We start from the raw sequence: 26,955 nt of genomic DNA, 5'->3' as shown, positions 1-26,955 counted from the left end.
AATCCCAGCACTTTGGGAGGCCAAGGTGGGTGGATTACTTGAGGTTAGGAGTTCAAGACCAGCCTGGCCAACATGGTGAAATCCTGTCTCTACTAAAAATACAAAAATTAGCTGGGCATTGTGGTGGGTGCCTGTAATCCCAGCTACTCAGGAGGCTGAGGCAGGAGAATTTCTTGAGCACAGGAGGCAGAGGTTGCAGTGAGCCGAGGTCACGCCACTGCACTCCAGCCTGGGAGAGACAGCGAGACCCCATCTCAAAAAGAAAAAAAAAAAGTCCAGAGACAATTTTATTTTATTTTTATTCAGCAATTTTTCTTTTTCTTGAGACAGAGTCTTGCTTGTTGTCCAAGCTGGAGTGCAGTGGTAGAATCATAGCTCACTGCAGCCTTGACCTCCCAGGCTTAAGCAATCCTCCTGCCTTAGCCTCCCAAGTAGCTGGGACTATAGCCATGTGCCACCACACCCAGCTAATTTTTTAAATTTTTTGTAGAAACAGGGTCTTTCCATGTTTCCCAGGCTGGTCTGGAACTCCTGGGCTCAAGCCATCCTCCTGCCCCAGCCTCCCAAAGTTCTGGGGTTACAGACGTGAGCCACCATGCTGGACCCAGCAAATTTCCTTAGAGCACTTTTGGTTGTGACAGGTGGCTGTAGATGGTGGTAAGTTTTGGCTCAGGCCTTCCTCTGCTTCTTTCTACCTCTGGTGGCTGTTGCACATAAGCTGTTATTTTGTCTGGGGTGCTCCCTTAATTCAGTTACTGAGTTATCTCCTACTCTTTCTAATTTCTGCTCACACATCACCTCCACACCATTACCTGAGCCCACAAATTAGTTGAAGTTTCTCTGTCATAGCTTGTGTGGGTCCCTGTGTATTTACGTAACTATATTTATCATAGTGCCGTTCATATTTAGTAAGGAGGTGTATCCTCACACTACATTCAGATATACAAGAAAATGTAGTCACTACATTTTCAGTAATGAATCTGATCCTTCCACGGAGTGGCCACTTCGCTGGCTTAGCAGGGAAACTCCACTTTAATCTGTCTCATCACAGTAAGTCAGTAGCTGCCAGTGTGGAGTCTCCTGCATTACACAGCCACTACTGGTTTAAAGGCCCAATCATTCCAAATGTCTCCTTCACTTCACACTCACATCAGTGTCCAGGTAGTTTCAGGGGCAGGGTTGAGTGACTTTATGACTTTGGAGGGAAAGTGATCTCTGCCTGGGGGCTCATTCTTGGCTGTGGGCCAGTTTCTATATACTGTGTAGTGCACATTGCATACTCTGAAATATACTGTATAAACAATTTAGTGTTTTTTTTTTTTTTTTCAAATAGAAGAGTGGTTAAGAGCATTTGCTTTGGAGTCAAGATGATTTAAATTCCAATCTATACTCTGCTCCTTATTAATAGTATTCTTTAACTAAACATTTCACTACCCTAAGCTTCAGTTTGTTTATCTTTATTTTATTTTATTTTATTTTTTTGAGAAGGAGTCACACTCTGTCTCCCAAGCTGGAGTGCAGTGGCGCGATCTTGGCTCACTGCAAGTTCTGCCTCCCGGGTTCATGCCATTCTCCTGCCTCAGCCTCCTAAGTAGCTGGGACTACAGGCACCTGCCACCATGCCTGGCTAATTTTTTTGTATTTTTAGTAGAGACAGGGTTTCACCGTGTTAGCCAGGATGGTCTCGATCTCCTGACCTTGTGATCTGCCCGCCTCAGCCTCCAAAAGTGCTGGGATTACAGGCATGAGCCACCACGCCCAGCCTGTTTATCTTTATAATGGATATATTAATAGCTATCACTGGATTTAATTAAATAATTAGCACAGTACCAAACACATAATTAGTTCTCTTTCCTTTGCTTCTTTTTAGCTCTTTGTAATTGTTAGGTTTCTTTTTTGTAGAAAGTTTCTTCATTGCATATCCTGGAGCCATGTACCTAATCTCCAATCTCTTTCCTTTTCCCAGCAAAATTTAGCAGTCCTGGGTTCCATATACTCAGGGTTCCCTGATAAGATGTATGGTGGGGACTGGGGAGAAGGGCATGCTCATTCTCTCAGAAGCAGCATGTTGCAGCGGAATGAGCACAAGTTTCCAAATGAAGAATCTGGTACTTGTAGGATTTCAGGGATGTATCTCGTGTCCAGGCAACTTCAAATCAAACCACCATATTACAATAGTCTTCAAGAATGGAGATGCATGAGGTGGCAATGGAGATGAAGCAGTTTGTTATTTATGGCTCCAAATCACATTAACTTGTCTAGCTCAGGAGGATACTCTCTTGATCTATTCAATATATACCTTCTGATATGTATTCAAAAAATTTCTAGTTCCAGATGTTTCTGATTTTCTGGTTGGGGTGTGATTACGTGATACCTTTGTCTAAGGTGCTCAGCAATCTCCCTGGAGGAAGATAATTTGTTTCATTCACTCTGAAGATTGTTCAGGAAAAATAACATTCAGACTTCCATCCATATCTGACAGGCCCGAGGGGCCTGCAACTTCTTTAATGATGCCTTTAAATGATTTTAATGTTGTGATAAACACAAACTCAGTACGGAACTTGTCCTTCCATGGGATAACCTTTCTTTAGTCTTAGATTGTTGAGCATCTGAGCCTCTTCTGAGAGCCCAGGCAAGATCAAGGAGGTTAAAATCATATAGAATGATCAGGCCTCTCTAAATGGACCAGGGAGTTTTGGGGCAGATTGCTAAGCTCAGGGAGGCCCTGAAGTTGTTTTCAGTGCATGTGGATTCAGAATTATATCATGAAGTATGAGCTACAAAAAGCACTTTGTTAGTAATAGTTATGAATGCAATGTACAGCTTTTGTTTTTTTCAGTTTGGAATCCACAATTAAATCCACATAAATGTGGTTAACTCTCACGCATCTTTCAAGACCTGCTTTTTGCTCCTTCTCTAAAAAGCCTTGCCTGAGACAGCTAAGCAAAACTAGTCGCTCTACCTGTGTGGTTCTACTCTTTCTAGCACTGCCTTTGACTGTAGAATGGCGATATAGCATTTGTTTATATATTTTTTTCCTTACCAGACCGTGAGCTCCTCCTAGGTAAAAGCCATGCCTGATTCTTCCGTGATATCCACTGCCTGGCACTGGAGTTGATAGAAAGAACATACTTAATAAGTAGTTGGATAAATAACTATTTATAAGGCTTTTAAGAGACAGAAAAGCAGAAAAGACTTGGGTCAAAGAAAGGGGAATTTATTCAGTATTTATTGAATGCCTCATATATATATAAAGCATGTAACATAGAATAATTTATTTGTTATTCACAGCACCCTTTAGAAAAAAAAAAGTATTTTTGTTGTCATTTCACAGAGCAGGAAGTGAAGCTCAGAAAGTATAATAGAAACAAGAATTGGTGCATTTATAATTTGATTTCAAATCTGTCTTCGTCTTTTTTTGCTTTAGTAATATACTTTCCTACTTATCAGTGAGATTGGATCCTATAGTTTTTCTCTGCTCCCAGTGAACAGACTTTCTGGAAGTCTGATTTGTTCTGTTCTATTTGTCAGGAGTGAATATTTAGCTATATCTCAATTACCAGGTCTACCTCTACCCAGTGACTTCCTGGCTACTTCCAATAAAAATAGACAGACTATGAAGACTCTAAGAGCTTGATTAGCACTGATCACGAAGGAAATGCAAATCAAAACCACAATGAGATACCATCTCACACCAGTCAGAATGGCAATTATTAAAAAGTCAAATAATAACAGATACTAGTGAGGTTGCGGAGAAAAGAGAACACTTATACACTGTTGGTTGGGAGTGTAAATTAATTCAACCATTGTGGAAAGCAGTATGGCAATTTCTCTAGGAGCTAAAAAGCAGAACTACCATTCAACCCAGCAATGGTAGTTCTAGTTCTACCACCAATCTCTGGTATATACCCAGAGAAATATAAATATTCTATCAGACAGACGCATGCATGTGAATGTTCATTGCATCACTATTCTCAATAGCAAAGACATGCAATCAAATTAAATGCCCATCAATGACGGATTGTATAAAGAAAATGTGGTACATATATACCATGGAATACTATGCAGGCATGAAAAAGAATGAGATCATGTCTTTTGTGGGGACATGGATGGATCTAGAGGGAATGATCCTTAGCAAACTGATGCAGGAACAGAAAACCAAATACCACACATTCTCACTTATAAGTGAGAGCTAAATGATAAGAACTTATGAATGTGAAGAAGGAAACAATAGACACTAGGGCCTACTTGAGCAGGCAGGATGGGAGGAGGGAGAGGAGCAGAAAATGTAACTATTGGGAACTGAGCTTAGTACCTGGGTGATGAAATAACCTGTACAACAAACCCCCATGACATCTGTTTACCTATGTAACAAACCTTCACATGTACCCCTGAACCTAAAATAAAAGTTAAAAAAAAAAGAACTTGATTAGGCTTTGCTTACTATCAGGTGGAGGGACTGCACTTAAATGGCATTTTTTAAAAAGCTTTATTAATGTATAACTGGCATAAAATAAACTACACACATTGAAGGCTATGACCTGATAAGTTTTGATGTGTATATACATTCATGAAAAAAATCATTACAATCAAGATAATGAACTATCTGTCACTCCCCAAAATTTCCTGTGTCCCTGGCTAGAAGCAGAAAGTTGAATGGAAGTGGGGAGAACAGACATTGTCATCTTGTTCCTCATTTTAAAGGAAAGCATTCAATTTATAACCATTATGTATAATGCTAGCTTTAGGTTTTATGTAGATACCTGTCATCAGGTTAAGGGTATGCCCTTTTATACCTAGTTTTTTTTTTTTTTTTTTTTTTTTTTCTAAAATCAGAGTTGAATGTCAGATAGTTAATTTTCCTAATCTATTGAGTTGATTATATGGTTTTCCTTTTTAATCTGTTAATATGATAAATTACTCTCAAGAACCCTTTTAATTATTTGATTCTGTGATTATATGTTACTTAAATAGTTGAATCTACCTTAGCAAAATTCTAGTATTGCCTTTGACATTGTAATCCAAAGGCTAATAACTAAAGATGGTGTAAATACATGGTATCTTAAGTAGTGTAGCAAATCCATAATTATTAGATACCTAACCAAAGTTCTTCCCATTTTATACCATACAAAAAATCACATGGCCTTTAACATTTTTTATTATTTTACATAGAATAAAATTTATTCCTGGTTGTATACAATTCAGTGTTTTTAAATTAAAAACATGGGTCCATACAAACACTCCTAAAATGGTTATACCTAATGACGAGCCCTCCCCCACCAAAAGTTTCTCACTCTGTTTCTTTCTGTGCAAGCCTGTTCTTCCTCCTCCAACCCTGGCAGCCATTGATTTGTTCTCCACTCTTCAGTTTTGCCTTTTCCTAAATATTCTATATATGAATTCACACAGTATACCATCTTTTGAGACTGGCTTTTTTGATCTAGTAAATGCATTTGCAATATGTTGATGTATTATCAGAAGCTTGGGAGCACATTTTCCTACCAATTATCTGAAAGGAAAAGTAAATGATCTATTAAGAAGGTGGTATATTTAATAAAAGAAAATACAAGCAGATACTTAATTTGCTGTGGTACAAAAACCACATTTTTCCATCAATATGTAAGAAACGAAACAAATATAAACTAAACTCTTTGGTCCAAAAGGTGAAAACATCTTTCAATTACACAGTCAGGTGTGACCTAGAAACAGATCTAAGTCTTTACCACTGTTTTTATCTACATTATATCTTGACTTTCTGTGTGTTTTGCATACCCAGTAACAATACATTAAATTTTTGCTTCGTGAATTAGGCGGGATTAGATAGCATTGTTGTATGTGTAACCTATATGGTAATGACAGTGAAATAGATAAACAGAGATGGAGTAGGTGGGGTCAGATTTCATGAATGGATTTTCACTTCTCTCCATAGTGAGAGATAATTTTCAGCTCAGGCCTCCATTGGTGGATACTTTGAGAGAACATGCAGTGTTGGGCAAGAGCAGCAGGGGGCCTGGATGAAGATAGGAGCTTGGACCAAAAAAGGGATGAGGATAGATAGAATCGATCTCATTCACTTACCCATTTCACACTCAAGGTTTTCGCTAACCCTTTGGAGAAGTTAACTAGGGCATAAACATCAGGTTCCTACTGTATTGTACATATAATTGATATATATGTTATGTTTCTGTGAACCATATCACAAACTGTATATTCTCAGTCCATGAAGCAGGTTCAACTCTCAACTTAAGTTTTGCTGTCTCTATGAGGTCCTGAATAAATAAAAAGCTATTTGGATCTTTTTGAAGACTGACAAGTGCATCTCAGGAGAAGCGCTCACAATCACAGCACAAGTCATATCTGACCCATAGCCAGGAAACCCCCAGAATAGTATTAGGTGTGGAAGGTGAGCCCTGGGATGGGTTGGGAGACTGACATTCACAGCGTAAGGTGCCTTGGAGAGTAAAGTTCCCTCCTTCTAGACAACAAGGAACACATTACTAAGCAAAAGCATCCCAAACTTACAACAAAAGCTGCCAGGCACTCATTCACAGCAAATGTCAGACTCCAGACATCAACTGCTAATGTGTTATAAAATGCTGATTAGGGATTACTGAAGCTGCCTACCAACTTTCTATTACCATTATTTAAGAAAGTCAGAAATAAGTTGATTCTAATTCCAACAGCATTTTATGTTTTTCTTACAAATTTCACGTCTGTGAAAGTCAGCATTTATAAAATTTAGTTGAGAGATATATTTAAAATGAATGCACTTAGGAAGAAGGAATCAGGTATTTAATAGATAAAAGCATCAACTTTAGATCATATATACTGCATTAATTCTGGAATTGATTTGTATAAAGTACATAAAAATTATACCTCCAAACTGGGTATGTTCTATAAGGATAGAATTTTATTCCTGTTTGGTTTAATTGATTTATACCAAGCCTCCAGAACAGTCTATGCATAAAATAAGATCTCAATAAATATTGGTTGCATTAAATTAGACCAGAAAATAAAGTAAAAATATAAACCATGCGAATCAGGAGGTTTATATAGTTGCTATGGTTGGACGAGAAATTTGACTCTGAATTTCCTAGAAGCTAAAGTGAAAATGAAGTTACACTCAATTATATAGCTTACAGTGTCAAGTAAGAGAAAGGATACCAATTTATTATGGGAAATTAAGCTTTCCTAGGGCTAAACTCTACAAGAAATTCCTAGTGTGGGAATTGATAAGAAGCAATAGTGAGTTTTTAGAGTAATTTTTAATAGTATTTGTGAAAGTTGACAGCATAACTTTAACATATCAGAGATAATCATGGAATGGATTCAGATAATATTCTTTTTGTTATAAGATGGGAGAAGCGACCAGCAGGGAGCAATACATGGAATTATACAGGTAGGGAAAACTCTACTGTGGCTGAAAAAGTTGGGCTTCTCAGGAATAAAAATTGTTTCCTTTTTTTTTAAAAAAATCACTTCCTGATTGTTCTCGTCTTAATCATTTACTCATTCAGAATCATTTATCAATGTCTTTTTTTGTGCTTCAGTTACTGTGACAGATGCTGAAGATACAAGTTAAATTAAACATATCCCTGTCCTTAGGGAGCTCTGAATTTGGTAAAGAAGCAAAACAAGTCAATCAGCCATCACGAAGTGCTGCTGTCAGCAAGGTCTCCATGGCATGCGGGAGGACACAAAGGAGAGGCAACTAAATTAAGCTGGAGTCAAGGTAGGCTTCCCAGAAGAGGACACCGTGGAGCTGACTTTTAAATTTACATTTGAGTTAACTGAATGAATGAAGGGAGACAGTTTTCTAGGAAGGGGAGTGGCATGTGTACTGGAAAATTGCAATTACTGGCTTGGGTAGGGGGCAGTGCTGCGGAGACACACTCTTGTGGATTAAGGAAAAAGGAAGGCAGAGGAGAGGAAGAAAGTAAGGAATGAAGGGCCTTACCGGTTAAAGTAAGAAGTCTGAGCTTTATCCTGAAAGCTATGGGCAGCCATGGTCATTGGAAAATTCGGATCTTCCTGGGTGCAAGGTACTTTTCACTTAATGATTAGTGATTTTGATCTTTGTTAAAGAGTAATTTGAATACTTTTCTTTAGTTCTGACAATTCTTTTAGTAACAATTAGTTATGATTAGTAACAATTCTTTTCATGCCAGATTGGCAGGGAGCTCTTCCTCTTTGGTGCGTCGTGGACAAGAGCAGTCCTCAGCTCCATCCTCATCATTTTATAGAAAAGTCTCAGAGACAGTAGGTGACTTCACCAAAGCCACACAGCTACTGAGTAGCAGATCCAGGATTTTAATCTTATTTGGGAAACACTATAATATGGTAAAAAGAACAGAAACCTGTATCGGCTGATATAAATTCAAATTTCAACTCTGAAACACTTTTGTGACCTTAAGAAAGTCATGCAACCTTTCTAAGATTCACTCTCTTCATTATAAAATAGTCATACTAATGATGGTCTTAATATACCGATTTGGTTTTGAAATAATGTGAAACACCTCCAGACTACAGTAGGTACTCAGTAAGTACTTGCTTCTGATACTCAAGCACACTGATTTCTAGATTGAGGTTGTTTTCCAAAAACCTTTTTGGAAGGATGGTGTCCCGATGATAGTCCTCTCTTTGTCTTCTTTTGGCTCACAGTATTCCTGTGCCTTCTGAACTGACGCTCCAGTGGTATCCAAAGGGATACTTTGAGCTGGAGGTCATTTATGTCTGTATAGGGTCCGTAAGACGTGTCAGTGTAGCAGACCCTGGGAGAGACTGCAGTGGCAGAAACATGTATTTCTCATTGAAATCTCTGGGTAAGAACATTTTAAAGCTTCATACAACCAGGATCTGTCAGTGTGCCCACAGATTGAGGCCTGAAATCATCTGGAACCCGAACACTACTCATTAATGATGAAAGTGCTATGGGAAAGTGCTATGGGGGTGGAGGGAGAGAAGTTGTAACTTAAATATGGACATACGTGGAGGCAAAGGCATATTTTCAAAATCATTTTTTTCTTAAGATCAACCCATCCAAGAGAAGTCATTATAAAGCTAACCAAGGATAACAGCTCTATCAATCAATCAAATCTTTTGCCTTCACAGTTGAGTGATATCTTTTTCTTCCCTTCATAACCAAAACCGAGAGGCCAGTTTAATTTCCCAGTTGGAGGCAAAAGAGTCTTTTCTTGACCCTGGCTCTTCATCTCCACTGAATAGCTCACCCTGCTTTAATGTTATGCTTTCTTATTCATATTATTAGTATTGAAAATTATTCCCAGGGGGAGAAGAATATAATGATAAGGTATCAGGCTCTTTATTCAAAGAACTAATCAGATTTTAGAAAGACACAACAATGCACTGTAGGGTTTCTGGACAGGCTATAATGACCTGTTCCCCACAATGGTTAAGGAAGTATATGTTTAGCAGAGAATGAGTTTTCTGGGTTTTTGAGGGAGGGCTCAGAGAAGGAGGTGGGAAACCCCATTGTGCAGCAGCAGGAGAGATACCAGGCCTATAGTAAGAATATTCTCTTTCGAAAAATTGAACGATAATCCTAATAGTTGCAATGTATTAATTCTTCAGTCTCATTCTAGGAAAAAAAAATGAAGTTATTGTAAAAGAGATCTGCCTCAGAGAAGCTACCTTGCAAGACAGGTTGATTATGGCTAATGAATTACACATGGTTTATTGCATTTCACAAAGACCAAACCACATAATAATATTCTCATGAGACCACGTCAGAATCAGCCGCATCCTGGGCTCCTGCCTATTGCGGTTAGAAAACCCGATAGGGACATGCAGGTTTTCCTATCTAATATTACTCTTAGTATTTAAGGAGTGCTAAAATGTAGGTGAATTGAGCTTCCTGAAGAAATACCGTATCCTCAGGGCTTGAAGGGGTCTAAGGAAGTATTTAATCTAGGGCCTTAATGTTATAGCTGAAGAATAAGAGGCTGATGATGGCATGTGGCTTGCTGAAAATCACGAAGGTGGTTAGGGCTAGTGACAAACTGAGAGACCAGGTCTTCCAAACTGCAGTACCAGCCTCTTTCTTGCATTACATTTTTGAAAATTTCTCAAGTATTCTAGCTTTTTTGACAAGAGCATGATTTTGAGGTGTGGAGATAGAGAAGAAATTTAATACTTGTTGAACAGTTCATAAATACTTAGAGTGGTGCTGGGGGTCTCTTATATTTATTATCTCATTTAATCTACAATAATCCTGTAAAGTCAGTATTATGTTCCCTCTACAGATGCAGAAACTGAAGCTAACGTGGTAAAGGTACCAAATCTGGTACAGTGGAACTGGATTCAGCTCCAAGGTCAATTAGGTACCCAAACTGCTACAAACCACTACTTAGCAGGCAGTAAGAATTTATGAATTTATTCTCAGAGTTGAAATTAAAATGAAAGGTAACCAACTCCAACCTTTGATTTGACACGGGAAGTTTCTTTATAGAATTCCTGACAGATGTTCACCAGTTTCTACTTTAGTACCTTCAGTCATAAAGAACTCACTGCCTCACAAATATTTAACCCTTGTAGTTACATGGTGTAAAACATTTCCTGTATTTGATTTCTTATTTTATCTTAAACCCATATCCTCCAGATCATTCTCTGATGTTACATTTTGCATGCTGTACTCAATCATTCATTTATTATTTCAGCAATATTTATTGTCTCTTACATGTCAGGTACAACAATGCTCTATTCTGAGAGCACAATGATGAATAAGGCAAATATTCCTATCTTCATGAAGTTTGCATTGTTTAAGCAAGGATTTGGGTGTAATTCATATTTGAGTAACTGGAAGAGGAAACATTAATAACAGCACATAGAATTTTAAAAAAATCCAGGCTCTAAAATATGGCTTACTCAACTCTATAATAAAATGTTTATGTAGAACGCCACTGGCATGTCTTTGAGGATCACTTAGAAAATGAAATATGGGGAGACTTTTTCCTCTGAGAAAGCAATCAAAAAATTTGCTTGAGGCATCTGAATGGTGCCTCAGAGATTGGGCTGAGTTATGGCTGATGACATAAAGGAATCCCGGGCAAACAGGGCTGGGTGTTTGGCAGCAGGCAAACTGCTAAATGCTGGACTTTCCATTGTGCAAATACTGGCTCCAGGACTTGATGTGAACAGGGCCCTGGCCTCATCCTAAAGTAGCAGCTTCTTAGGCTGGTTTTTAGAGGACTCACCAGGGAAATCATAGGAAGCAGGCCTGGGGAAGTCTGGAAGGGAGGCTTCTTGCCTTCACCATGGTAAGATTGAACAATCTCAAGCACCTATTAAAGACTGGACCCTTTCTATAATTACCTCAAGTAATCCTCACAGCAGTGCCCTGAGGGAAGACTTTTTATTCCTGTATTATAGAGGAAGTAGACCAAGGCTCTTGAAGGTTAAGTTCCCTATCCAAGTTCATGGCTAATAAGTAAAGGAGTATAATTCCCACCTGTGTGTATCTGACTTCCAATCCTATGCTTTTTGGATTATAATTCTGTGAAGGCAACTGAGAGAGTCCTTGCAACTTTGAGTGAAGATTTCAAAAAGGAGTTTGAAGACAGAGAATTGTAGTTTTAGGACACTTTATTTGCATGGGACCCATTTTAGGTCTAGGGAGGAGCCTTAGAAATAAGGCCATATATTTTTAAGCATTGCAACAGTAAGATATTTGTATATTCCTTTTTTAAAAGAAAACCTAAAATTTTGAAAGCCTTTGGATCCATAAAACCTGTGCTAAACCATATTTAGAAAACAGTTGTTGTTCACTCAATAATTATTATTTTTTTTTGGATACAAAGTCTTGCCCTGTTGCCCAGGCTGCACTGGAGGGAGACTGTCATGGCTTACTGCAGCCTCAGCCTCCTGGGTTCAAGAGATTTTCCTTTCTTAGCCTCCTGAGTAGCTAGAACTATAGCCATGTGCCAACAAATCCAGCCAATTTTTTATTTTTTGGGAGGTGAGTTGCTATGTTGCCCAAGATAGTCTTGTACTCCTGAACTCAAGTGATCCTCCTGTCTTGGCCTCTCAAAGCATTGGGATTACAGGAGTAAGCCACCACACCTGGCCTCAACAAATATTTCTTAAATGCCTAATATATGCCAGGCCTTGTCTTAGGTGCTGAGGATTCAGCAACAAAGAACACAGAACAGAGAGTACTGTTCTTATGGAGTTAATAGTCTAGAGACAACGTGTGTTGGCAGAGTCCTGGCATGAAATGCATGCCACACTAAAACTGGAGACAGGGCTAGTTGTGTAAGATAACTACCTGATGGAGGATGAGACCTTTGGTTGATAGCAACTAACCAACCCTCAATCCTACCAGTAGACAGAAGAGCAATAAACACTCAGCCTCACCTTGCTCTTGCTCTCTAACTTCCTGCTGGTGGTCCTTTTTGGCCAAATTGAATTGGAAGTTAGAGGCAGGCTAGCCCACCAACAGTTTGTGCAGGTCAGGCTTCTGGACTACATAGTGCAAAAGGGTGAAGAGTGACTATGGAGGAGAAACAAATGGCATCCAACACATATGTGTGAAGTTCAACCTTCAGAACTCAGTAAGAATGTGGTCTGGGGAAAACAGTTGCATAAAGCAGAATGCCAATTCTGGCATTGATATTTCTCCTGAAAATAATAATAATAACAGCAAGAGAAAACATTCATTGAAAACATACTCTGTTGTTGACATGAGCTGAGAGTCTGTAGCATATGATATCACATAAGCTCTCTCCTTCAAGCATTATTCTAAAGGGCTCTAGAAGTTGGCCATTTGCCAAATTTGAAACATTTTTAAACCAATATATGAAGAGTTAAACTGCCTGAGGGACCCTTTCATATCTTTCTATGTTTTATATATTAGAGTCTGTGAACAAAAAGAAGAAGAAAAGCCACTGGGTAACTATACATGAAACATTCACATTCAACCAGCCATAGTGAGCACAATAAAAGATTGAGAAGCACTAATTACTAAATCAAAATGTATTCTTGTTGGCAAAATGCCTGAGTAACTCCCTGATTTTCTCTCAGATTGGGCACTTGCTAAAGGTCCATTGGACCTGGGAGGCAGAGGGTGAAAGACACAGGGCATTGAATAGCTCCCATTTCCTTCTTAAAATATTCTTAAGTAGAAAGGCTATTCCCAAAGAGGTGCCACAGGGACTAACCCATTTATGAGAATGAAGTGATTTGTCCACCTGAGAGATATGTTTCCAGTCACTCAGGCCAATATCAGATTGGATATGCGAATGAGTTCTTTCAGAGTTTCTCAAACGTACCCAGATTCAATTTGGAAGAGTTCACAAATTTCAACAGTTAACAATTTTTTCCCACCCATGGCTTTACCTATACTTAATAACCAGAAAGTCTAATTTTTGTTGAAGTAAATGAAGTACCTGAAAGTACCAGGGAAATCTAGACCCCAAATTACTCTTGTATTAAAGGACTTTTAAGCTGTAAGTTGAGCTTACAAATTCTTCATTAAACCTCTTCCTTTGACAAATTAGAAAACTGTGACCTACAAAAAGAAAGTGGTTGGTTCAAGGTCACACCATGAGCTATTGGCAGAGCTGAGATTAGTACTCTTTGTGTCCTTGTCTCCTGCCCTGTGGTCCTTGTAGTTACATCATACTAGCTCTCAGAGACATAGACTAAGAGACCAGCAGCCTGAGGGCCCCTGAAAGCTACTCATTCCATGGGAGAAAGAATATTGATCACTTCTGTAATAATAGGGAAAAATCCAGTGTTAAATAATTCAATTGGAGGAAACATGTGGGAGAAAGGAATGCTACTAAAATATTCCTGTCTGTCGACACTAAAAACAAAAGTTTAGCCTGGGCAATCCTCTTTGATATCCCCAGGTCCTTACCTTCATGGAATGTGGGAAGGAGCAGTATTTGCTTCTGAGACTGGCTATCATAGGGCAAATGCTCTTACTTTACAGCTGTGTTAAGAAGTTTAGTCAGGAGATCATACTTTACAACTCTAGATTAAATGAGAAATATATGAATGTAATTTGGGCTCTGATAATTGCTGGACAACTTCAATCATTAAGAGCTAGTCAACTAATTCAAACAATTGATGCTTTAGTCCTTTTCCTGAGCAGGCATGGAAGACTCAAGGGACATCTGGGTTCAGATTCCCAGCTTTCCCAAGACTTCACTGCGTGCATTTAGCTTTGGGTAATGCAACAAGAAAATTCACCTGTGTCCCATTTTAACTACCATCTTCCCACTTAACCAGGCCTGGTTCCACTGAGATTACCCAAGCTGTGATCCTGTCATACCTTGCTTACCAAGAAGCCATCAACCCCACTAGCTGTTATCTGCTTAGCATTACTTCCCACCTGAGGCACAAATATTATGGGCTTCTTGTCTGATATCACCAAGGATGAAAACACTTAATTTCTTTTGTTGATGGCTAATATGTTGTTTCTCTTTACATCTTTATTGTTTTTATTGGCCAGAGAGCCATTTTCATTCCCATGGAGTTCTCTAAGGACTTCCCTGACACTCATTCTTCCAGCAATCAACTCTAAAAATCTACTCATTTGGTTGGTGTAGCAAAGTCGACTTATATTGAACATGTTGAATCTGGATAAAGAATTCTTAGTATGCTTTCATTATTTTGAGCCCATGCCAGTTATCTGTTCATTTTCAATTCTGTCCCATGATGTACAGAATCATTCCGATTTATGCTCTGGACTGAGAGCCTTGATGGCTTTCAAAGCGCAGGTTTACTTTTCTATGGCTATTAACCATGAACTAAAACATATTATATAGGATGGTGGCAAGAAAAAAATGCTGTTTATAGGGAAATTTGGCCCATGCTAGGTAGAATATGAATCCAGTGTGATTGATTTGTTAAATAAGCCCCCCAAAAAAAAGCAATCTGGTATTTGTCCCTTTACTTATAAAGAAAACAAATCTCCCTTGGAAATCTACGAACAGTGACATGATACAATATTACAGACCCTTCAAAGACACTCTGAATACAATTCAGCTATGCCCAACCCATGTCTTAAACTCATAACATTTAGAAGTCTCATTCTTTAGCCATGGATGTATACAATTTTCAATGTTTATATTTATTACAGTGAAGAAGAGCTATGAGAAAGATTGGGAAGGCCTATTAAAACATCATTTAATAAATGAACATAATTTGTACTGGATGTACAATTAAGACTTCAAGAGGGGTGAACCAAGAAAAATTAGATTTTCCTAATTCCTAAGATATGGAAAAATGTCTCAGGGTTTTTTGAATTGATCAATTGACTAATTGTGTCATTTAATAAATAGCAATTGAAAGCTTACCAAGTTTGATATAGTATATCCATTGATGACTAAAACACACAGTTCATGCTGTTACAGAATATACTACGCATTGGCTTTTGTATAATATTGTAGTAATAGCATAGATGTACATATCCACGATAGAACTATATGAGTTTTTGGCCATGTTTTAGGTAAAAATATAACAATCTTCTTATGGGCCCAAAGGCCACTCAAGATTGGGTAGCCCCCACGTTGTCCCTTTGTCTCAGCCTTATATCAAGTGCCTGCTTTGCTTTAAAAGAATAAACAAAATTTAAAAACTATTTAAGTAAATGATATTTTAAAATTTTTGTAAATTGAGTTTCATGCCATTGCCACTCATTTGTTTTTACAATTCTGTAAAATATGCTATGATTTTTCTTTCTTTTTTATTTTTTGAGATGGAATCTTGCTCTGTCACCCAGGCTGGAGTGCAGTGGCATGATCTCGCCTCACTGCAAGCTCTGCCTCCTGGGTTCACGCCATTCTCCCGCCTCAGCCTCCCGAGTAGCTGGGACTACAGGAGCCCGCCACCACGCCCGGCTAATTTTTTGTATTTTTAGTAGAGACAGGGTTTCACCGTGTTAGCCAGGATGGTCTTGATCTCCTGACCTCGTGATCCGCCTGCCTCAGCCTCCCAAAGTGCTGCGATTACAGGCGTGAGCCACTGTGCCTGGCCTATGATTTTTCTTTTTTGATTTTAAAAATAATCATGGATAGCTAAACATATTTTCATGATAATCAAATGAAAACTCCCAAGAGTTCTCTATGAATTTCTGGTGACATTGTTTCTTTCTTCCCCAGTCTTTTCCCTAGATTATAAATCATCTACAATAAAAGTTAGTTGCTATATCTGTCTATTTTATATTATGCTTTCTTATTGATGTATATGACTTCTCAACATTTGGTCACTTTCCAGGTTAGATACATTTACAAAGAGGATGCTGTAGTTGTATTGATTATAGGAGTTCATCTAGTGCAATAGGGCAAAACAATAGCAATGACAAATGAAAGATAAAAGGGAGCTAGTCAGCTTTCTTCTCGTTTTTTTTTTTGTGGATTTCTCTGAGGTGAAGATTTTCTTTATTAATCTTTGAAAGAAGTCCCAAAGGCCAAGGAAACTCATCTGACTATAAGCTACTGTGTGTTTGCCTACCACGTTGAGAAAGGGTGGCTGGTTGATCTAATGCATTACATTGCTTCAGCATATTTTTTAAATTTATTTGATCCTTTCTTTCTCATCATCATATCTGTAGGCTTGCTTTTTAAAAATAAAGTATCATCTCTTCAAATAAAAAAGAAAAATGCTTGAGGCATCACATTACCTGACTTCAAATTTTACTACAAGGCTATAGTAACCAAAACACCATGGTCCTGCTATAAAAATTGTCACATATATAAATGGAACAGAATAGAGAACCCAGAAATAAGGGGACATACCAATAATCAATTTTTGACAAAATCAACAAAAATATACATTGGGAAAAGGACACCCAATTCAATAAGTGGTGATGGAAAAATTGAACTACCTCGTGCAGAAGAATAAAACTGGATCCATACCCGTTACCATATACAAAAACTAACCAAGATAGATTAAAGACCTAAATGTAAGACCTGGAAGCTACAAAAATCCTACAAGAAAATCTAGGGAAAACTCTTCTGGACATTGGCCTAGGGAAGGTATTTATGACCAAGTCCTCCAAAGCAAACCCAGTGAAACCAAAAGTAGACAAATGGGACTTCATTAAATGAAAGCTTCTGCACAGCAAAAAAAATCATCAATTGAGTAAATTGACAACCTACAGAATGGGGAAAAGTATTCGCAAATCATATACATGACAAAGGGCTAATATCCAGAATGTACAAAAAACTCAAACAACTCAACAACAACAACAACAACAAAATAACCTCATTAAAAAGTAGGCAAAGAACATGACAGACATTTTTCAAAAGAAGACATACAAGCAACCAACAAATATACGAAAAATGCTCAACATCACTAATCATTAGAGAAATGCAAGTTAAAAACACAATGAGATACCCTCCTATATCAGTCAAAATGGCTATTATTAAAAAATAAAAAAAAAAAAAACCACACAAAAAACAGATGTTGGTGAGATTAGGGAGAAAAGGAAACCCTTATACACTGTTGGTGGGACTGTAAATTACTACAACCTCTATGGAAAATGGTATGGAGATCTCTCAAATAATGAAAAATAGAACTACTATTTATCCAGCAATCCGACTACTTAGTATGTACTCAAAGGGAAATAAATCATTATATCAAAAGGATATCGGTGCTCATGTTTATCAAAGCACCTATAAACAATAGCAAATATATGAACTCAATCTGTGTCCATTAGTGGGGGATTGGATAAAGAAAAGGTTTTATATATATATGTAGTGGAGAATTGGATAAAGAAAAGGTTTTATATATATATATATATGCATATACATATGTATATTATATATATGTATATACATGTGTGCATATATGTCTGTATATATACATACCATGGCCTACTATGTAGCCATAAAAAATAATGAAATCATGTATTTTGCAGTGACGTGGATGGAAATGAAAGTCGTTATCTTAAGTGAAATAACTCAGAGACAGAAAGTGAAATACCACATGTTCTCATTTATGAGTAGGAGCTAAACAATAGGTACACATGGTCATGCAGAGTGGAATAATAGACTTTGGAGAGTGTGAAGGTGGGAAGGTGGTTGAGGGTGAAAGTTGAAAAATTATCTATTGGATACAATGTTCCCCATTTGGGTAATGGATACACCAATAGCCCAGACTTTACCACTATGCAATATGTGCATTAAGAAATCTGCACTTATAACCAATAAATATATAAAAATAAAAAGTAAATACATTTGATTGAGTATAAACCATAAAAATTAAATAAAATAAAGTATTATCACTTGTCTCAGCCTCTGTTTTATAGAGATTTAGCTAAATCTAGAAATTAGTCTAGAAAACAAGATTTTAAAACTATATTGCCTTCTTGTCTAAAAGCAGTAAGAACCCATTGCTGATAGTAAGATATTGTGCCTTGAAATTATTCAAGTTTTTACTTGTAGAAAATTGGGGTAGTACAGTTTAAGAGTAAGACATTGGAAGACAAAGAAGTTGTAGTCCTTATTTGGTATGAGAACAAAATTTTTTATAAAGGTTGTACACTGGTGTGACTGCTTTTCATAGCACCAGAGACCTACTTTAAAAAAATTAAAGACACAGGAGAGTTCATTTAAACTCAAGGAATAATCTGAAAACTAGAATGATTCTGTGACAACTTTAAAAAAGCAGTCATAGGGCACAACTGTGATGAAAATCAGGCACAGGAACTGATTTTAAAAGCGACTGAGCTACAAAGCAGATAACTCCATGATCTCAGGAGGTTTCCAACACCAAAGTCAGGGTATCTTCTAAAAAGTAGCACCATGAGACCTGAGATTGTAAGAGTTGAATCGGCAAATGTGAGAATTTTGAGTCCCCAAATTCTCTTGACACTTCTGGCCAGTAAAATCAGCACCTTCATTTTCTCCAGAAGAGACCAGCCTCCGTTTCCCTAGAGACGATGTAATAATTTCACCTGAAGCATGTGCTTCATCAGATCATCCTTTTTTTTATTTTTTTTGAGATGGAGTCTCGCTGTTTCACTCTGCCTCCTGGGTTTACTTATGCCATTCTCCTGCCTCAGCCTCCTGAGTAGCTGGGACTACAGGCACCCGCCACCATGCCTGGCTACTTTTTGGATTTTTAGTAGAGATGGGGTTTCACCATGTTAGCCAGGATGGTCTCGATCTCCTGACCTCGTGATCCCCTCATCTTTGGCCTCTCAAAGTGCTGGATTACAGGCGTGAGCCACTGCACCCGGGCCCTCCTTTTTTTTTCTCTTTATTTCAAGACTCAGGCTTACTACCTCTCATTATCTCTTGGTTGATAGAGTCAGGTGTCAGTCGATGCTGAAAGAAAAGCACAAGTCTAGATCTGAAAAAAAATCCTTAAACCAAAGGAATTCTATGATTTGTCTAATGTGTATCATTAAGAACAGGATGGTAGTATAATTGTCAGAATGTACAAAACTCTATGTCTCACATTTAATGCCACCAGAGAATATCCAATGCAAGGGGACAGTATTATCTGTGCTGAGGATGTCAATCATATTCTTTTCTTGGCACCGGTATTTGTGCAATAGAGTGGCCATGGTGGCAGGTACATAGATTATATATGGACTTAACAACATAAGCTCTCCCTCACCGAGACTGTTTTAGTCATTGTCACTGCTAAATGCAAATCCAGTAGCAGCAAATACCAGGGCACAATCACTTAGGAAGACCAGGCAGCCATCTGGTGGCAGATCACAACATGAAGACACATTTTACTTTGAAATAGGAAGTCATTCAAGCCATGTATCTTTCCTGGAATTGACACATACTCCAAATATAGGTTTGACTGCTTTCTTATGAAGTCTTTTCCATCACTACCATCTGAAAGGTCACAGAAAGTCTTATCCATTCATGTGGGTCTCACACAAAATTGCCTCTGATCGAGAGGCCCACTTTAAAGCAAAGGAGGCCCGACAATGGGCTCATGATTACGCGTTTAGTGTTCTTACTCCCTATCACCTAGAAATAGTCAGCCTCATAGAAGGGTGGGATGGCCTTTGAAGGATCTGTTTAGATACAGGCTGTGGGACAATGCTTATGGGGTGGAATGCTGCCCTTCAGGATAAGGCATATATTTGAAACTGATAGTTCTTTGTCTTGTTTAGTTAGAATCCATGGCTCTGGGAAACAAGGGATGAAATTGAGAGTTACCGCTTGGATTTATGCTCAGAGACCTAGTTGTGGAATCTGTGTTTTCATTTCCTTCATCTTCGGTTCTGCTAGGATTCAGATCCTAGTTCTGTGATGAGGGCAAACTCATTTCCAGGAATACAGTAAGTTCTACTAAACTGGGTGCTGTGACTACCATCTAATCACTTTTAGCTTGTTGTGTATTGGTAGAGCAATAGGCCAGGGAGAGCATTACTATAGTGGCTGTGGTAACTTACTCTGTCACTATGAGGAGAAAAGGTGACCACCATACTATGCAGGCCAATCTGGAATCCGTGGAAATCATTGGGGTGTCTCTTCATACTTGCATGTCTGGTAATGACTATCTATGAGCAACTTCAGCAAACATACTTGAAAAAGAGTATAGCAACTAAGCACTCAGGCCTTTGGGATTAAGGTCGAGGTCACCTCACCAGGCAAGCAGCTCAGACCAGTTAACATGCTAGACAAGGATGAGCGGAAACTAGAATGGATAGCGGAGTAGCAGTGGAGAAATATCAGCTGTGCCCTCTAGACAAACTATACTGTAGTGTGGTATTGTAGCTTGTTCTACAAACTCCCTTGCTTTAGTCTTCCAGGAGATCACAACTGGCCACCACATTGAGTGTGCATTATTGGACTTCCACCTCTCCTCCAAGAGAAAGAGTGAGAACGCCTTTATTTTAAAAAATGGAATTATTATGTATACATGGAGCTTCATATTAATAAGAAGGACAAATAGATCTGAGTAGTGCAAGAGGTTGGTGGTACCCATACTGAACCCTTCTTTGGAGCTCATTATTTCTCCGGATTTATCAGTCTCTGTTTGAACTTTGTCAATTCATCCCTGTGATTTTGTTTCTTTCACTAGATCTTTGTGAATCCATCTCAGGTGCACTTCACAAGCTCACACTGTGGCTGCAAGGAGAGACAGAAGCTAAATCTCTGGTTAGTGCACCCTAATAATCAGTACCTAAATATAACCCATTAACTCGTAACTATGTAACCTTGGTATTTTTCTCTTGGTTATAAAACAAATCTTTTTTTTCTTTATCAATTTTTATTTTAAGTTCATAGGTATGTGTGCAGGTTTGTAACCTGGGTATATTGTGTGATGCTGAGGTTTGAGATCTGTATGATCCCATCACCCGGATACTGGACATAGAACCCAACAGTTAGTTTTTCAACCCTTGTACCCCTCCCTCCCTTCCCTCTCTAGTAGTCCTTAATGCCTATTGTTGCCATCTTTATGTCCATGAGTACCAGATGTTTAGCTCCCACTGATAAATAAGAATGCGTGGTATTTGGTTTTCTGTTCCTGCGTTAATTCGCTTAGGAGTTACTTTGGTCTTAAAGGATATTTAGAAATAAAACAGCACAACAGGAAAAATGACACAGAACACATTGATTTGACTAGTGGTGGGTTACTAAATATTTTGTTAATCTATTATTATCTACCAGGCATTGAGTTATATAAAAATATACAATTAGGCACAGTTTCCACACCCAGGAAGGTAACAATAGATTTGCAGAGGTGATAAGAAAAATGATGGCAATACAGGATAAGCTGAAAAGATTCACAGTCTCTTAAACAGTTGAGAACAAGATACTTTGGAAGTTTTCAGGGTCTCAGAAAAGGATACAGAGGAGAGCTATTTAGAAAACTAGCAGCTGTAAATTTCCATTTAATTGTTGGATATTTGACAGATGACAAGAAATCCTGAGGTAGACAGAAAGTTCCTACTGGCTAAAGTATTCCACCAGGATGTGCCCTTCCACTTTGGAGTGTTATGGAATCTTTCTGTTCTTTCAAGTTAGAATGCCCACTTTCTGTGTGCTCCTGCAGGGACGCTTATTAAAATCTGAGGCCGATGTGTCGCCTCAAGTTGTGTGCAGTGGTGGGCAGGGGACAGCAGAGGCCAGCAGCTCTGTAGATAGCAGTGCCCTTTGTTTCAGTTGAAGAGACCTCTTTATCCTTAGTTTTGAATCACAATTAGCACCAGTTGTTGGTAGCCATTTCATTTTAAGTTTCATTTTGTGGGCACCAATGTGGAGCTTTCATTCTGGCAGTCTGAAGTTTACATGACACTCAACAAGTCTACAAAAATTATAGGAGGAAGTGTGGTAAGGAATGTATCTTTTAACTTTTATTTCTCTTCCACCACTTTCTCATCATCATATGTATTAGATAATATTTGTTACTGGCATCATGCCCTGTCTAGCCCAGCCAACTCGTGGAGAGAATGAACGCACCTCATGAAACTGGAAAAGATAGAAACAATAAAAGATAGAAATCTACTCTTGGCTGTTTTAGGAACCTTGTGGATTGTAGGAAAGCTACTAGGATATTGATGCCTGCTTTGAGGCCATGTGGCTGCCAGTGAAATACCAGGCTTCAGTTTCAGGTTTAGAACATCTGTGAAAGGCACAATTCTAAGAATGATTTCCAATGAGCTGCATCCTGATCTACCCTTCCCACTGAGTGTTGATGGAACCTGTGGATATGATGAGATATCACTCCTGTAATTATGATGTATTATATGACAAAAGGGAGATTACGTGGGTGGCTCCAATGTAATCACATGAACCCTTTAAAAGCAAATAATTTTTTTTCTGGCTTCTATTAGAAGGAGAAGTTAGAAGATTAGAAAAGTATGAAAAAGATTCGATGCATTGTTACCAGCTTAAAGCTAGAGGGGGCCATGTGGCAAAGAATGTGAATAATTTCTAGAAGCTGAGCAACCCCAGCTGACAGCCAGCAAGGAAACAGGACTCAGTCCTACAAACATGAGGAACTGACTTCTGCTAATAATGGGAATTAGTTTGGAAGAAGTCCCTGAGCCCTAGGTGAGAACACAGGCAGCTGACACCTTAATTTCAGCCTAAGCAGGGAACCCTCAGTACCAGACTTCAGCCCTACAAAGTTGAGAGATTAAAAAATGGGTACTGTATTAAGCTGCTAAATTTGAGGTTTGTTTGTTTGTTTTCAGCAATAGAAAATGAATGAAATATCCAAGGGCGGAAATGGTTTTAACTGCACATTTACAGTCCAACATGGGTTCATTCTGAACATCATTTCTTACTTGCTAGGTGACTTTGGGATTAACTTCTCTGAATATTTATTTCATCATCTATAAAAGGGATAAAATAATACCTACCTGACTCCTAAGATTGTTGCCACAGTTAAGTGATATACAGCTTATATGACACCTGACATAAAATAGATGTTATTTCCTATTCTCTAATAAGACTGAGCATGGCAAGTCACTCAGAAAAGATAGAAATAGTCCATAATAGATACTATGACTTGCAGGAATTAGAACCATAGACGTCTTTGGAAGGGGAGCAGGATGGAGCTCGGGGGAGAAGCATCTGGGTACAAGTTAAGGAAGTACACCATGCTTCTGATGGTTTGGAACCAGAATAGATCCCAAGAGGTCCAGGATCACTGGTAAGACTTAGTGGCGAAAGCCATGAGTCATAGAGTCCCACACATTCTGCTCTAGATGTAATTGACAAATCTACAGACTGGCAGGGGTGCCAGTCTGCCTTTAGTGTTGATTAAAGGCTGAGAGACTTTGCCTACTATGCTTTCCAAAGTGGAGTTTTGGTAGGCTTGATTCCAAAGGCATGATGGGGATGCTTAGTGAATGAGAGATAATTCACATTTTCTTATAGAACAGAGACAATTGAGACTAATACCTATAATAACATTTCTCATGTATTTTGTTTCCTCTAACAGTTTGTTGGAGGAGGAATTGCAGTATACTTAAAAGAGAAAGGATTTTTACATTAGAAAAATCTGGCATTAACTATATCTTTGTAATTGGTTAACTGACCTTCAGTAAGCCCTTAGCTTCCTGTTGAACAAGAGTGTCTATTTCTCAATGGGTAATAGGATGAAATGAGATAAACATAGGTAAGATGTCTAGAATCATGGTTTAGAATTGTTGAGTCCCAAGGCTACCATCCAATTCATATGTGCTTCAGTTTCCTTAGCTATAAAATGGACATAATAATAGTTCCTAGATCATTCTCTTTTTGTGAGAATAAAGTATGTGAAGTACTTTGCATAGATCCTGGCCTGTTGTAACCAAGAATTAGAAGGGAACTATTATTTGTGGTAGTATGTGTGCCTAGCTTGCAGTACCTTTTAAATTGATAGCTATTTTTCATTTGTTAAACTCTGTCTGGATTTCTGTATTTACTCAAGTAAATCCTTAAAAAATAAGCTCAAAAGATGTTTGTATATTTCCTTTATGGACAGTTGGATGGGAAAAAAAAACATTTGGTTCTAGTGCACACCTACACTGTAGGAAAACAAGTTAGTGGGAGAGGGCAGTGGTCTGAAATTTGGAATTAACAAAATTCTTATAATCGTCAGAGATAAAACATGGCAGATCTGATTACTCCTCTGCAAAAAAAAAAAAAAAGCAACAACAAAAAAACTTTCAAAGATTCACATTTCTCCATTGCCCCTAAGAAAAAAGTCTTTTCAGTCATTTATTTATTCATTCATCTACGAAGTATTAATTGAACGCTTGGTATGCACAGTAATTGTTCAAGGTACTGAATTACAACAGTGAACAAAGAAGATACAAAATTTCTGCCCTCTTAGACTACATTTTAGTAAGGAGAGGCAGGAAATAGACAAGATAGTCAGATCGTGATAAGTGCAAAAAAGAAAAACAAGTTAAAAAGAAGGGCAAGAAATTTAAAGAAAGAGAATCATCTCCCATTTTAAATAGGATTGTTAATGCATGTCTCGTAAAGGAAGGGCCATGGAAGCAAAGACTGGAAGGAGAAGAGGCAGTGAGCCAGATGAATACCTGGGGAAAGGACCTTCTATGAACAGGGGATCTGGCTTAAAAGGCTCTGTGTGCTCTGGCTCTGGCTACACCAATCAGAACCATGCTCATTACAATACCAGGGACAGCCTTTAGCAATCTACTGAAGTCAGTATTTAAGCTACACCATATTTAATTCTCCAAGTTTAAATAGATCCCAGCAAGAAATCTGGTCTGATAACATCTCAAAAGCCCATTTTGTTCAATATTACAATTAGTAGGTATTTATTAAATAGTTACTATTTGACAGGCAGTGTCATTAGTGCTGAGAACAACTCAGTGAATTAAATAGGTGAGGTCTTCTGTTCATAAAGAGCTGACATTCCAGTAGTAGGGACATATATTTAAACAAAATTATGAAAACTAGTTATGTTATGTATATTTTATCACAATACAAATATATTAAATACCTGACCTCAAAGGCAGACCTGTCTCTAACAACTTGAATTCTTCTGTTTACCTGAATACTTTTTCCTTCTTCTCCTTCTCCTTCTTCTTCTTTTTCTTCTTTTTCTCTTCTTTATCTTCTTCTTTTTTTTTCTTTTTTTGATACAGTGTCTCACTCTGTCTCCCAAGCTGGAGTGAAGTGGCGTGATCATAGTGAGCTCACTGCAGCCTCAAACTCCTTGGTGCAATTGACCCTCCCGCCTCAGGTAATTTTTTGAAAAATTTTTTGGTAGAGACAGGATCTCTCTATGTTATCCAGGCTGGTCTTGAACTCCTGGCCGCAAGTGACCCTCCTGCCTCGGCTTCCCAATGTGTTGGGATTATAGGCCTGGTGTCTTAAATGTCGCGTCACACACTGAGGAGGCAGCAACAGTAGACTGCCCACTTTTTCTGCCCCTCCTGAAACCACTTCCTATTTCTCATGCCTTTGAAACTACAAAAATGGCATGGTTTCCTCCCTTCTCTCATTAAAAACATGTGTGCAGGACAAAACTGCACCACCCTGGCGCTGCACCATAAATAGTGAAAGCCAGAGGAACTATATCATTTAGTGGCTGCTTATGCTTCACGTCTCCTGTGGGCGCCCAGAAGCCTCTCCCCAGCCTCGCTGGTTTTGTTCTTATTGAACTGATTTCTTTTACGGAATGTGTGCTTCTAATTCTTAATTTTAAGGTCAACATCTTTCTTGACTGGCACTGTAAATGTTTAACAAGTATGACTGAACCATTCCTGGTTTCCTACTTTTATTTTCCAGCATGTGTCAGAAAAGCAGGCCAGTAGATCAAACGCCCAGGTCGAATGCTTTGAAGTTAATGTCATGATAGATGTTATAGCACAAAGATCCAACACCTTCTTCCAAGAAGCTGGAACAGGAGCAGGCAAGAATATTAACTATTTAGAGACTGGACAGCAATGCCTCATTGATTCACATGTTCTAGAGCACCAGCTCCACCTGTTTATGCACCAGAACGGGGATGGTAAGAAACGCAGGCTTTGGATGTTTGCAAATCCCAGTTTATCCACTCTTCTAATTGTTGGACAATGAGCAAAAAACTACATTTCACTGAACTACAATTTTCTGATCGTGAATATGGGGAGGGTTATTAAAAGAAGTAAAAAGTGTATATAAAAATCAACTAGCATAGCATAATAGCTCAATGAAATAATAAGCATGATAGCACAAAAAAGTTCAAGAAAAGAAAATTAATATAAGCTACAACAATAATCAGAAACTGCTCTTCAGAAAAGAAGGTGAAGCAGATGGCTGAGGTGGTGATTCAGCAATGTAGATCAGGCAAGGGATAGTGCTGGCCAAACACTTTAGAGCCTGCATCTTCCTTCTGTTGGCCACAGGGCTTGTTGCCAAAGTACTTAGAGAAAGTGGCCTCCCAAGTCAGGCTCCTTCTGGACTTATTTTCTGGTAAAGTTCTAGCTTTGGGATTTCATGTCACCTTTCTGCTAGCTGCCAATGGACTTCTCAGACTCAAGTAGGTGAACTCCCAAGGGCAGAAAAT

At 38.4% G+C, this 26,955-nt stretch overlaps 1 protein-coding gene across 4 annotated transcripts in view; it reads right to left on the bottom strand.

Moving 5' to 3' along the window:
• C1H1orf87 (chromosome 1 C1orf87 homolog) overlaps positions 1-25,825 on the bottom strand; it is a 144,485-nt gene extending 118,660 nt beyond the window's left edge. For 2 of the 4 annotated variants that reach the window (XM_054533833.2, XM_063712110.1), the window contains exons 1-2: positions 25,455-25,825; positions 3,044-3,108 (exon numbers count right to left, since the gene is read on the bottom strand). The gene's annotated coding sequence lies outside the window, so the exon portion shown is untranslated. The remainder of the gene's footprint in view (positions 1-3,043; positions 3,109-25,454) is intronic. The other 2 variants (XR_010135750.1, XM_063712109.1) reach the window with 2 other exon arrangements.
• Positions 25,826-26,955: the final 1,130 nt, after the last annotated feature.

The sequence above is a fragment of the Pongo abelii genome, chromosome 1 (assembly GCF_028885655.2).
Source record: "Pongo abelii isolate AG06213 chromosome 1, NHGRI_mPonAbe1-v2.0_pri, whole genome shotgun sequence".
Classification (NCBI taxonomy): domain Eukaryota; kingdom Metazoa; phylum Chordata; class Mammalia; order Primates; family Hominidae; genus Pongo; species Pongo abelii.
The sequence above is the reverse complement of the archived record's forward strand: the minus strand, read 5'-3'. Positions and strand labels throughout refer to the sequence as shown.